The following is a 13,424-nucleotide window of genomic DNA, read 5'->3' as shown; positions in this document are numbered from 1 at the left end:
ATTTCCCAAATCGACAAAGTGGCCAATACTGGGATCAAATTCGCTAACTTGGCGTGATTAGCAACATGCTCAGTCAGAAAAAGTAAGCCTTCTGACTGGAGCATAGGAGGGAGGCCAGTTGCAGGGGGGAGTTTTCTTCCCTTGAAAGAAAATGCCTAACTCATTCACTAATACAACCCTTATCCTCACAACAACATTGGTTATGTCCGCAGCAGTACTGACCCGTGACTATGTATGCACAGCTGCTTCCAACAAAACAGCAATCTTGTGTTAGTAACTCTAAAGCTGTGAGTGCCAATTCTGCATCAATCTCATCCTTCTGCAGAAATATTTCCCAAAATGACAAAGTGGCCAATACGGGGATAGAACCCGTGACCTTGGTGTTATTAGCACCACGCTCTAACCGACTGAGCTAGCCGTCCAGCTGAGAGGCATATTTCTAACTGGAGCATAAGAGGGAGGCCAGTTGCAGGGGGATTTTTTCTTCCCTTGGAAAAAAAATGCCTAACTCATTCACACATAAAACCCTTATCCTCACAACAACCTAAAGAAAAACTACATGTGATCTGAAGGAAATTCACGAATATGACAATTATCTTCAAACTGACTTGTAGCCTGCATCACATTTAAGTAGAACTGGGACAAAGAAGGTTAAATGCATCTCATTGATCATTTCCCACAGCAGTACTGACCTGTGACCATTTATGGACTGCTGCTTCCAACAAAACAGGAAACTAGTCATAGTAAATCTAAAGCTGTGGGTGGGAATTCTGCATCAATCTCATGCTTCTGCAGAAATATTTCCCAAATTGACAAAGTGGCCAATACTGGGATCAAATTCGCTAACTTGGCGTGATTAGCACCATGCTCAGTCAGAAAAAGTATGCCTTCTGACTGGAGCATAGGAGGGAGGCCAGTTGCAGGGGGTAGTTTTCTTCCCTTGAAAGAAAATGCCTAACTCATTCACAAATACAACCCTTATCCTCACAACAACATTGGTTATGTCCCGCAGCAGTACTGACCCGTGACCATGTATGCACAGCTGCTACCAACAAAACAGCAATCTTGTGTTAGTAACTCTAAAGCTGTGAGTGCCAATTCTGCATCAATCTCATGCTTCTGCAGAAATATTTCCCAAAATGACAAAGTGGCCAATACGGGGATCGAACCCGTGACCTTGGCGTTATTAGCACCACGCTCTAACCAACTGAGCTAACCGGCCAGCTGAGAGCCTTTTTCCCTTGGAAAAAAAATGCCTAACTCATTCACACATAAAACCCTTATCCTCACAACAACCTAAAGAAAAACTACATGTGATCTGAAGGAAATTCATGAATATGACAATTATCTTCAAACTGACTTGTAGCCTGCATCACATTTAAGTAGAACTGGGACAAAGAAGGTTAAATGCATCTCATTGGTCATTTCGCACAGCAGTACTGACCCGTGACCATTTATGGACTGCTGCTTGAAACAAAACAGCAAAATAGTCATAGTAAATCTAAAGCTGTGGGTGGGAATTCTGCATCAATCTCATGCTTCTGCAGAAATATTTCCCAAATTGACAAAGTGGCCAATACTGGGATCAAATTCGCTAACTTGGCGTGATTAGCACCATGCTCAGTCAGAAAAAGTATGCCTTCTGACTGGAGCATAGGAGGGAGGCCATTTGCAGGGGGGAGTTTTCTTCCCTTGAAAGAAAATGCCTAACTCATTCACAAATACAACCCTTATCCTCACAACAACATTGGTTATGTCCGCAGTAGTACTGACTCGTGACTATGTATGCACAGCTGCTTCCAACAAAACAGCAATCTTGTGTTAGTAACTCTAAAGCTGTGAGTGCCAATTCTGCATCAATCTCATCCTTCTGCAGAAATATTTCCCAAATTGACAAAGTGGCCAATACTGGGATCAAATTCGCTAACTTGGCGTGATTAGCACCATGCTCAGTCAGAAAAAGTAAGCCTTCTGACTGGAGCATAGGAGGGAGGCCAGTTGCAGGGGGGAGTTTTCTTCCCTTGAAAGAAAATGCCTAACTCATTCACAAATACAACCCTTATCCTCACAACAACATTGGTTATGTCCGCAGCAGTACTGACCCATGACTATGTATGCACAGCTGCTTCCAACAAAACAGCAATCTTGTGTTAGTAACTCTAAAGCTGTGAGTGCCAATTCTGCATCAATCTCATCCTTCTGCAGAAATATTTCCCAAAATGACAAAGTGGCCAATACGGGGATCGAACCCGTGACCTTGGCGTTATTAGCACCACGCTCTAACCAACTGAGCTAGCCGTCCAGCTGAGAGGCATATTTCTAACTGGAGCATAAGAGGGAGGCCAGTTGCAGGGGGATTTTTTCTTCCCTTGGAAAAAAAATGCCTAACTCATTCACACATAAAACCCTTATCCTCACAACAACCTAAAGAAAAACTACATGTGATCTGAAGGAAATTCACGAATATGACAATTATCTTCAAACTGACTTGTAGCCTGCATCACATTTAAGTAGAACTGGGACAAAGAAGGTTAAATGCATCTCATTGGAAGTGCCGCAGCAGTACTGACCCGTGACCATTTATGGACTGCTGCTTGAAACAAAACAGCAAACTAGTCATAGTAAATCTAAAGCTGTGGGTGGGAATTCTGCATCAATCTCATGCTTCTGCAGAAATATTTCCCAAATTGACAAAGTGGCCAATGCTGGGATCAAATTCGCTAACTTGGCGTGATTAGCACCATGCTCAGTCAGAAAAAGTATGCCTTCTGACTGGAGCATAGGAGGGAGGCCAGTTGCGGGGGGAGTTTACTTCCCTTGAAAGAAAATGCCTAACTCATTCACAATTACAACCCTTATCCTCACAACAACATTGGTTATGTCCCGCAGCAGTACTGACCCGTGACCATGTATGCACAGCTGCTTCCAACAAAACAGCAATCTTGTGTTAATAATTCTAATGCTGTGGGTGCCAATTCTGCATCAATCTCATGCTTCTGCAGAAATATTTCCCAAAATGACAAAGTGGCCAATACAGGGATCGAACCCATGACCTTGGCGTTATTAGCACCACGCTCTAACCAACTGAGCTAACCGGCCAGCTGAGAGCCGTGTTTCTGACTGGAGCATAAGAGGGAGGCCAGTTGCAGGGGGATTTTTTCTTCCCTTGGAAAAAAAATGCCTAACTCATTCACAAATACAACCCTTATCCTCACAACAACCTAAAGAAAAACTACATGTGATCTGAAGGAAATTCATGAATATGACAATTATTTTCAAACTGACTTGTAGCCTGCATCACATTTAAGTAGAACTGGGACAAAGAAGGTTAAATGCATCTCATTGGTCATTTCCCACAGCAGTACTGACCTGTGACCATTTATGGACTGCTGCTTCCAACAAAACAGTAAACTTGTCATAGTAAATCTAAAGCTGTGGGTGGGAATTCTGCATCAATCTAATGCTTCTGCAGACATTTTTCCCAAATTGACAAAGTGGCCAATACAGGGATCAAATACCCTAACTTGGCGTTATTAGCACCATGCTCAGTCAGAAAAAGTATGCCTTCTGACTGGAGCATAGGAGGGAGGCCAGTTGCAGGGGGGAGTTTTCTTCCCTTGAAAGAAAATGCCTAACTCATTCACAAATACAGCCCTTATCCTCACAACAACATTGGTTATGTCCCGCAGCAGTACTGACCCGTGACCATGTATGCACAGCTCCTTCCAACAAAACAGCAATCTTGTGTTAGTAACTCTAAAGCTGTGAGTGCCAATTCTGCATCAATCTCATGCTTCTGCAGAAATATTTCCCAAAATGACAAAGTGGCCAATACGGGGATCGAACCCGTGACCTTGGCGTTATTAGCACCACGCTCTAACCGGCCAGCTGAGAGTCCTGTTTCTGACTGGGGCATAAGAGGGAGGCCAGTTGCAGGGGGATTTTTTCTTCCATTGGAAAAAAAATGCCTAACTCATTCACACATAAAACCCTTATCCTCACAACAACCTAAAGAAAAACTACATGTGATCTGAAGGAAATTCATGAATATGACAATTATCTTCAAACTGACTTGTAGCCTGCATCACATTTAAGTAGAACTGGGACAAAGAAGGTTAAATGCATCTCATTGGTCATTTCCCACAGCAGTACTGACCTGTGACCATTTATGGACTGCTGCTTCCAACAAAACAGTAAACTTGTCATAGGAAATCTAAATCTGTGGGTGGGAATTCTGCATCAATCTAATGCTTCTGCAGACATTTTTCCCAAATTGACAAAGTGGCCAATACAGGGATCAAATACGCTAACTTGGCGTTATTAGCACCATGCTCAGTCAGAAAAAGTATGCCTTCTGACTGGAGCATAGGAGGGAGGCCAGTTGCAGGGGGGAGTTTTCTTCCCTTGAAAGAAAATGCCTAACTCATTCACAAATACAGCCCTTATCCTCACAACAACATTGGTTATGTCCCGCAGCAGTACTGACCCGTGACCATGTATGCACAGCTGCTTCCAACAAAACAGCAATCTTGTGTTAGTAACTCTAAAGCTGTGAGTGCCAATTCTGCATCAATCTCATGCTTCTGCAGAAATATTTCCCAAAATGACAAAGTGGCCAATACGGGGATCGAACCCATGACCTTGACGTTATTAGCACCACGCTCTAACCGGCCAGCTGAGAGTCCTGTTTCTGACTGGAGCATAAGAGGGAGGCCAGTTGCAGGGGGATTTTTTCTTCCATTGGAAAAAAAATGCCTAACTCATTCACACATAAAACCCTTATCCTCACAACAACCTAAAGAAAAACTACATGTGATCTGAAGGAAATTCATGAATATGACAATTATCTTCAAACTGACTTGTAGCCTGCATCACATTTAAGTAGAACTGGGACAAAGAAGGTTAAATGCATCTCATTGGTCATTTCGCACAGCAGTACTGACCCGTGACCATTTATGGACTGCTGCTTGAAACAAAACAGCAAAATAGTCATAGTAAATCTAAAGCTGTGGGTGGGAATTCTGCATCAATCTCATGCTTCTGCAGAAATATTTCCCAAATTGACAAAGTGGCCAATACTGGGATCAAATTCGCTAACTTGGCGTGATTAGCACCATGCTCAGTCAGAAAAAGTATGCCTTCTGACTGGAGCATAGGAGGGAGGCCAGTTGCAGGGGGGAGTTTTCTTCCCTTGAAAGAAAATGCCTAACTCATTCACAAATACAACCCTTATCCTCACAACAACATTGGTTATGTCCGCAGTAGTACTGACTCGTGACTATGTATGCACAGCTGCTTCCAACAAAACAGCAATCTTGTGTTAGTAACTCTAAAGCTGTGAGTGCCAATTCTGCATCAATCTCATCCTTCTGCAGAAATATTTCCCAAATTGACAAAGTGGCCAATACTGGGATCAAATTCGCTAACTTGGCGTGATTAGCACCATGCTCAGTCAGAAAAAGTAAGCCTTCTGACTGGAGCATAGGAGGGAGGCCAGTTGCAGGGGGGAGTTTTCTTCCCTTGAAAGAAAATGCCTAACTCATTCACAAATACAACCCTTATCCTCACAACAACATTGGTTATGTCCGCAGCAGTACTGACCCATGACTATGTATGCACAGCTGCTTCCAACAAAACAGCAATCTTGTGTTAGTAACTCTAAAGCTGTGAGTGCCAATTCTGCATCAATCTCATCCTTCTGCAGAAATATTTCCCAAAATGACAAAGTGGCCAATACGGGGATCGAACCCGTGACCTTGGCGTTATTAGCACCACGCTCTAACCAACTGAGCTAGCCGTCCAGCTGAGAGGCATATTTCTAACTGGAGCATAAGAGGGAGGCCAGTTGCAGGGGGATTTTTTCTTCCCTTGGAAAAAAAATGCCTAACTCATTCACACATAAAACCCTTATCCTCACAACAACCTAAAGAAAAACTACATGTGATCTGAAGGAAATTCACGAATATGACAATTATCTTCAAACTGACTTGTAGCCTGCATCACATTTAAGTAGAACTGGGACAAAGAAGGTTAAATGCATCTCATTGGAAGTGCCGCAGCAGTACTGACCCGTGACCATTTATGGACTGCTGCTTGAAACAAAACAGCAAACTAGTCATAGTAAATCTAAAGCTGTGGGTGGGAATTCTGCATCAATCTCATGCTTCTGCAGAAATATTTCCCAAATTGACAAAGTGGCCAATGCTGGGATCAAATTCGCTAACTTCGCGTGATTAGCACCATGCTCAGTCAGAAAAAGTATGCCTTCTGACTGGAGCATAGGAGGGAGGCCAGTTGCGGGGGGAGTTTACTTCCCTTGAAAGAAAATGCCTAACTCATTCACAATTACAACCCTTATCCTCACAACAACATTGGTTATGTCCCGCAGCAGTACTGACCCGTGACCATGTATGCACAGCTGCTTCCAACAAAACAGCAATCTTGTGTTAATAATTCTAATGCTGTGGGTGCCAATTCTGCATCAATCTCATGCTTCTGCAGAAATATTTCCCAAAATGACAAAGTGGCCAATACAGGGATCGAACCCATGACCTTGGCGTTATTAGCACCACGCTCTAACCAACTGAGCTAACCGGCCAGCTGAGAGCCGTGTTTCTGACTGGAGCATAAGAGGGAGGCCAGTTGCAGGGGGATTTTTTCTTCCATTGGAAAAAAAATGCCTAACTCATTCACACATAAAACCCTTATCCTCACAACAACCTAAAGAAAAACTACATGTGATCTGAAGGAAATTCATGAATATGACAATTATCTTCAAACTGACTTGTAGCCTGCATCACATTTAAGTAGAACTGGGACAAAGAAGGTTAAATGCATCTCATTGGTCATTTCCCACAGCAGTACTGACCTGTGACCATTTATGGACTGCTGCTTCCAACAAAACAGTAAACTTGTCATAGGAAATCTAAATCTGTGGGTGGGAATTCTGCATCAATCTAATGCTTCTGCAGACATTTTTCCCAAATTGACAAAGTGGCCAATACAGGGATCAAATACGCTAACTTGGCGTTATTAGCACCATGCTCAGTCAGAAAAAGTATGCCTTCTGACTGGAGCATAGGAGGGAGGCCAGTTGCAGGGGGGAGTTTTCTTCCCTTGAAAGAAAATGCCTAACTCATTCACAAATACAGCCCTTATCCTCACAACAACATTGGTTATGTCCCGCAGCAGTACTGACCCGTGACCATGTATGCACAGCTGCTTCCAACAAAACAGCAATCTTGTGTTAGTAACTCTAAAGCTGTGAGTGCCAATTCTGCATCAATCTCATGCTTCTGCAGAAATATTTCCCAAAATGACAAAGTGGCCAATACGGGGATCGAACCCGTGACCTTGACGTTATTAGCACCACGCTCTAACCGGCCAGCTGAGAGTCCTGTTTCTGACTGGAGCATAAGAGGGAGGCCAGTTGCAGGGGGATTTTTTCTTCCATTGGAAAAAAAATGCCTAACTCATTCACACATAAAACCCTTATCCTCACAACAACCTAAAGAAAAACTACATGTGATCTGAAGGAAATTCATGAATATGACAATTATCTTCAAACTGACTTGTAGCCTGCATCACATTTAAGTAGAACTGGGACAAAGAAGGTTAAATGCATCTCATTGGTCATTTCCCACAGCAGTACTGACCTGTGACCATTTATGGACTGCTGCTTCCAACAAAACAGCAAACTAGTCATAGTAAATCTAAAGCTGTGGGTGGGAATTCTGCATCAATCTCATGCTTCTGCAGAAATATTTCCCAAATTGACAAAGTGGCCAATACTGGGATCAAATTCGCTAACTTGGCGTGATTAGCACCATGCTCAGTCAGAAAAAGTATGCCTTCTGACTGGAGCATAGGAGGGAGGCCAGTTGCAGGGGGGAGTTTTCTTCCCTTGAAAGAAAATGCCTAACTCATTCACAAATACAACCCTTATCCTCACAACAACATTGGTTATGTCCGCAGTAGTACTGACTCGTGACTATGTATGCACAGCTGCTTCCAACAAAACAGCAATCTTGTGTTAGTAACTCTAAAGCTGTGAGTGCCAATTCTGCATCAATCTCATCCTTCTGCAGAAATATTTCCCAAATTGACAAAGTGGCCAATACTGGGATCAAATTCGCTAACTTGGCGTGATTAGCACCATGCTCAGTCAGAAAAAGTAAGCCTTCTGACTGGAGCATAGGAGGGAGGCCAGTTGCAGGGGGGAGTTTTCTTCCCTTGAAAGAAAATGCCTAACTCATTCACAAATACAGCCCTTATCCTCACAACAACATTGGTTATGTCCCGCAGCAGTACTGACCCGTGACCATGTATGCACAGCTGCTTCCAACAAAACAGCAATCTTGTGTTAGTAATTCTAAAGCTGTGAGTGCCAATTCTGCATCAATCTCATGCTTCTGCAGAAATATTTCCCAAAATGACAAAGTGGCCAATACGGGGATCGAACCCGTGACCTTGACGTTATTAGCACCACGCTCTAACCGGCCAGCTGAGAGTCCTGTTTCTGACTGGAGCATAAGAGGGAGGCCAGTTGCAGGGGGATTTTTTCTTCCATTGGAAAAAAAATGCCTAACTCATTCACACATAAAACCCTTATCCTCACAACAACCTAAAGAAAAACTACATGTGATCTGAAGGAAATTCATGAATATGACAATTATCTTCAAACTGACTTGTAGCCTGCATCACATTTAAGTAGAACTGGGACAAAGAAGGTTAAATGCATCTCATTGGTCATTTCCCACAGCAGTACTGACCTGTGACCATTTATGGACTGCTGCTTCCAACAAAACAGCAAACTAGTCATAGTAAATCTAAAGCTGTGGGTGGGAATTCTGCATCAATCTCATGCTTCTGCAGAAATATTTCCCAAATTGACAAAGTGGCCAATACTGGGATCAAATTCGCTAACTTGGCGTGATTAGCACCATGCTCAGTCAGAAAAAGTATGCCTTCTGACTGGAGCATAGGAGGGAGGCCAGTTGCAGGGGGGAGTTTTCTTCCCTTGAAAGAAAATGCCTAACTCATTCACAAATACAACCCTTATCCTCACAACAACATTGGTTATGTCCGCAGCAGTACTGACCCGTGACTATGTATGCACAGCTGCTTCCAACAAAAGAGCAATCTTGTGTTAGTAACTCTAAAGCTGTGAGTGCCAATTCTGCATCAATCTCATCCTTCTGCAGAAATATTTCCCAAAATGACAAAGTGGCCAATACGGGGATCGAACCCGTGACCTTGGCGTTATTAGCACCACGCTCTAACCAACTGAGCTAGCCGTCCCGCTGAGAGGCATATTTCTAACTGGAGCATAAGAGGGAGGCCAGTTGCAGGGGGATTTTTTCTTCCCTTGGAAAAAAAATGCCTAACTCATTCACACATAAAACCCTTATCCTCACAACAACCTAAAGAAAAACTACATGTGATCTGAAGGAAATTCACGAATATGACAATTATCTTCAAACTGACTTGTAGCCTGCATCACATTTAAGTAGAACTGGGACAAAGAAGGTTAAATGCATCTCATTGGAAGTGCCGCAGCAGTACTGACCCGTGACCATTTATGGACTGCTGCTTGAAACAAAACAGCAAACTAGTCATAGTAAATCTAAAGCTGTGGGTGGGAATTCTGCATCAATCTCATGCTTCTGCAGAAATATTTCCCAAATTGACAAAGTGGCCAATGCTGGGATCAAATTCGCTAACTTGGCGTGATTAGCACCATGCTCAGTCAGAAAAAGTATGCCTTCTGACTGGAGCATAGGAGGGAGGCCAGTTGCGGGGGGAGTTTACTTCCCTTGAAAGAAAATGCCTAACTCATTCACAATTACAACCCTTATCCTCACAACAACATTGGTTATGTCCCGCAGCAGTACTGACCCGTGACCATGTATGCACAGCTGCTTCCAACAAAACAGCAATCTTGTGTTAATAATTCTAATGCTGTGGGTGCCAATTCTGCATCAATCTCATGCTTCTGCAGAAATATTTCCCAAAATGACAAAGTGGCCAATACAGGGATCGAACCCATGACCTTGGCGTTATTAGCACCACGCTCTAACCAACTGAGCTAACCGGCCAGCTGAGAGCCGTGTTTCTGACTGGAGCATAAGAGGGAGGCCAGTTGCAGGGGGATTTTTTCTTCCCTTGGAAAAAAAATGCCTAACTCATTCACAAATACAACCCTTATCCTCACAACAACCTAAAGAAAAACTACATGTGATCTGAAGGAAATTCATGAATATGACAATTATTTTCAAACTGACTTGTAGCCTGCATCACATTTAAGTAGAACTGGGACAAAGAAGGTTAAATGCATCTCATTGGTCATTTCCCACAGCAGTACTGACCTGTGACCATTTATGGACTGCTGCTTCCAACAAAACAGTAAACTTGTCATAGTAAATCTAAAGCTGTGGGTGGGAATTCTGCATCAATCTAATGCTTCTGCAGACATTTTTCCCAAATTGACAAAGTGGCCAATACAGGGATCAAATACCCTAACTTGGCGTTATTAGCACCATGCTCAGTCAGAAAAAGTATGCCTTCTGACTGGAGCATAGGAGGGAGGCCAGTTGCAGGGGGGAGTTTTCTTCCCTTGAAAGAAAATGCCTAACTCATTCACAAATACAGCGCTTATCCTCACAACAACATTGGTTATGTCCCGCAGCAGTACTGACCCGTGACCATGTATGCACAGCTGCTTCCAACAAAACAGCAATCTTGTGTTAGTAACTCTAAAGCTGTGAGTGCCAATTCTGCATCAATCTCATGCTTCTGCAGAAATATTTCCCAAAATGACAAAGTGGCCAATACGGGGATCTAACCCGTGACCTTGGCGTTATTAGCACCACGCTCTAACCGGCCAGCTGAGAGTCCTGTTTCTGACTGGGGCATAAGAGGGAGGCCAGTTGCAGGGGGATTTTTTCTTCCATTGGAAAAAAAATGCCTAACTCATTCACACATAAAACCCTTATCCTCACAACAACCTAAAGAAAAACTACATGTGATCTGAAGGAAATTCATGAATATGACAATTATCTTCAAACTGACTTGTAGCCTGCATCACATTTAAGTAGAACTGGGACAAAGAAGGTTAAATGCATCTCATTGGTCATTTCCCACAGCAGTACTGACCTGTGACCATTTATGGACTGCTGCTTCCAACAAAACAGTAAACTTGTCATAGGAAATCTAAATCTGTGGGTGGGAATTCTGCATCAATCTAATGCTTCTGCAGACATTTTTCCCAAATTGACAAAGTGGCCAATACAGGGATCAAATACGCTAACTTGGCGTTATTAGCACCATGCTCAGTCAGAAAAAGTATGCCTTCTGACTGGAGCATAGGAGGGAGGCCAGTTGCAGGGGGGAGTTTTCTTCCCTTGAAAGAAAATGCCTAACTCATTCACAAATACAGCCCTTATCCTCACAACAACATTGGTTATGTCCCGCAGCAGTACTGACCCGTGACCATGTATGCACAGCTGCTTCCAACAAAACAGCAATCTTGTGTTAGTAACTCTAAAGCTGTGAGTGCCAATTCTGCATCAATCTCATGCTTCTGCAGAAATATTTCCCAAAATGACAAAGTGGCCAATACGGGGATCGAACCCGTGACCTTGGCGTTATTAGCACCACGCTCTAACCGGCCAGCTGAGAGTCCGGTTTCTGACTGGGGCATAAGAGGGAGGCCAGTTGCAGGGGGATTTTTTCTTCCATTGGAAAAAAAATGCCTAACTCATTCACACATAAAACCTTATCCTCACAACAACCTAAAGAAAAACTACATGTGATCTGAAGGAAATTCATGAATATGACAATTATCTTCAAACTGACTTGTAGCCTGCATCACATTTAAGTAGAACTGGGACAAAGAAGGTTAAATGCATCTCATTGGTCATTTCCCACAGCAGTACTGACCTGTGACCATTTATGGACTGCTGCTTCCAACAAAACAGTAAACTTGTCATAGTAAATCTAAAGCTGTGGGTGGGAATTCTGCATCAATCTAATGCTTCTGCAGACATTTTTCCCAAATTGACAAAGTGGCCAATACAGGGATCAAATACCCTAACTTGGCGTTATTAGCACTATGCTCAGTCAGAAAAAGTATGCCTTCTGACTGGAGCATAGGAGGGAGGCCAGTTGCAGGGGGGAGTTTTCTTCCCTTGAAAGAAAATGCCTAACTCATTCACAAATACAGCCCTTATCCTCACAACAACATTGGTTATGTCCCGCAGCAGTACTGACCCGTGACCATGTATGCACAGCTGCTTCCAACAAAACAGCAATCTTGTGTTAGTAACTCTAAAGCTGTGAGTGCCAATTCTGCATCAATCTCATGCTTCTGCAGAAATATTTCCCATAATGACAAAGTGGCCAATACGGGGATCGAACCCGTGACCTTGGCGTTATTAGCACCACGCTCTAACCGGCCAGCTGAGAGTCCTGTTTCTGACTGGGGCATAAGAGGGAGGCCAGTTGCAGGGGGATTTTTTCTTCCATTGGAAAAAAAATGCCTAACTCATTCACACATAAAACCCTTATCCTCACAACAACCTAAAGAAAAACTACATGTGATCTGAAGGAAATTCATGAATATGACAATTATCTTCAAACTGACTTGTAGCCTGCATCACATTTAAGTAGAACTGGGACAAAGAAGGTTAAATGCATCTCATTGGTCATTTCCCACAGCAGTACTGACCTGTGACCATTTATGGACTGCTGCTTCCAACAAAACAGTAAACTTGTCATAGGAAATCTAAATCTGTGGGTGGGAATTCTGCATCAATCTAATGCTTCTGCAGACATTTTTCCCAAATTGACAAAGTGGCCAATACAGGGATCAAATACGCTAACTTGGCGTTATTAGCACCATGCTCAGTCAGAAAAAGTATGCCTTCTGACTGGAGCATAGGAGGGAGGCCAGTTGCAGGGGGGAGTTTTCTTCCCTTGAAAGAAAATGCCTAACTCATTCACAAATACAGCCCTTATCCTCACAACAACATTGGTTATGTCCCGCAGCAGTACTGACCCGTGACCATGTATGCACAGCTGCTTCCAACAAAACAGCAATCTTGTGTTAGTAACTCTAAAGCTGTGAGTGCCAATTCTGCATCAATCTCATGCTTCTGCAGAAATATTTCCCAAAATGACAAAGTGGCCAATACGGGGATCGAACCCGTGACCTTGACGTTATTAGCACCACGCTCTAACCGGCCAGCTGAGAGTCCTGTTTCTGACTGGAGCATAAGAGGGAGGCCAGTTGCAGGGGGATTTTTTCTTCCATTGGAAAAAAAATGCCTAACTCATTCACACATAAAACCCTTATCCTCACAACAACCTAAAGAAAAACTACATGTGATCTGAAGGAAATTCATGAATATGACAATTATCTTCAA

At 43.1% G+C, this 13,424-nt stretch overlaps 4 non-coding genes across 4 annotated transcripts; all 4 read right to left on the bottom strand.

The window, feature by feature from the left end:
• Positions 1 to 1,148: 1,148 nt before the first annotated feature.
• TRNAI-AAU (transfer RNA isoleucine (anticodon AAU)) lies at positions 1,149 to 1,222 on the bottom strand. The gene has a single exon. It is a non-coding gene; the product is annotated as a tRNA-Ile (tRNA).
• Positions 1,223 to 3,025: 1,803 nt separating this feature from the next.
• TRNAI-AAU (transfer RNA isoleucine (anticodon AAU)) lies at positions 3,026 to 3,099 on the bottom strand. The gene has a single exon. It is a non-coding gene; the product is annotated as a tRNA-Ile (tRNA).
• A 3,425-nt stretch (positions 3,100 to 6,524) lies between these two features.
• Positions 6,525 to 6,598, bottom strand: TRNAI-AAU (transfer RNA isoleucine (anticodon AAU)). The gene has a single exon. It is a non-coding gene; the product is annotated as a tRNA-Ile (tRNA).
• Positions 6,599 to 10,023: 3,425 nt separating this feature from the next.
• Positions 10,024 to 10,097, bottom strand: TRNAI-AAU (transfer RNA isoleucine (anticodon AAU)). Its single transcript has one exon. It is a non-coding gene; the product is annotated as a tRNA-Ile (tRNA).
• Positions 10,098 to 13,424: the final 3,327 nt, after the last annotated feature.

This window comes from Ambystoma mexicanum, chromosome 1p, assembly GCF_040938575.1.
Source record: "Ambystoma mexicanum isolate Mex_15411 chromosome 1p, UKY_AmexF1_1, whole genome shotgun sequence".
Classification (NCBI taxonomy): domain Eukaryota; kingdom Metazoa; phylum Chordata; class Amphibia; order Caudata; family Ambystomatidae; genus Ambystoma; species Ambystoma mexicanum.
This window is presented reverse-complemented; position numbering and strand designations above follow the sequence as displayed.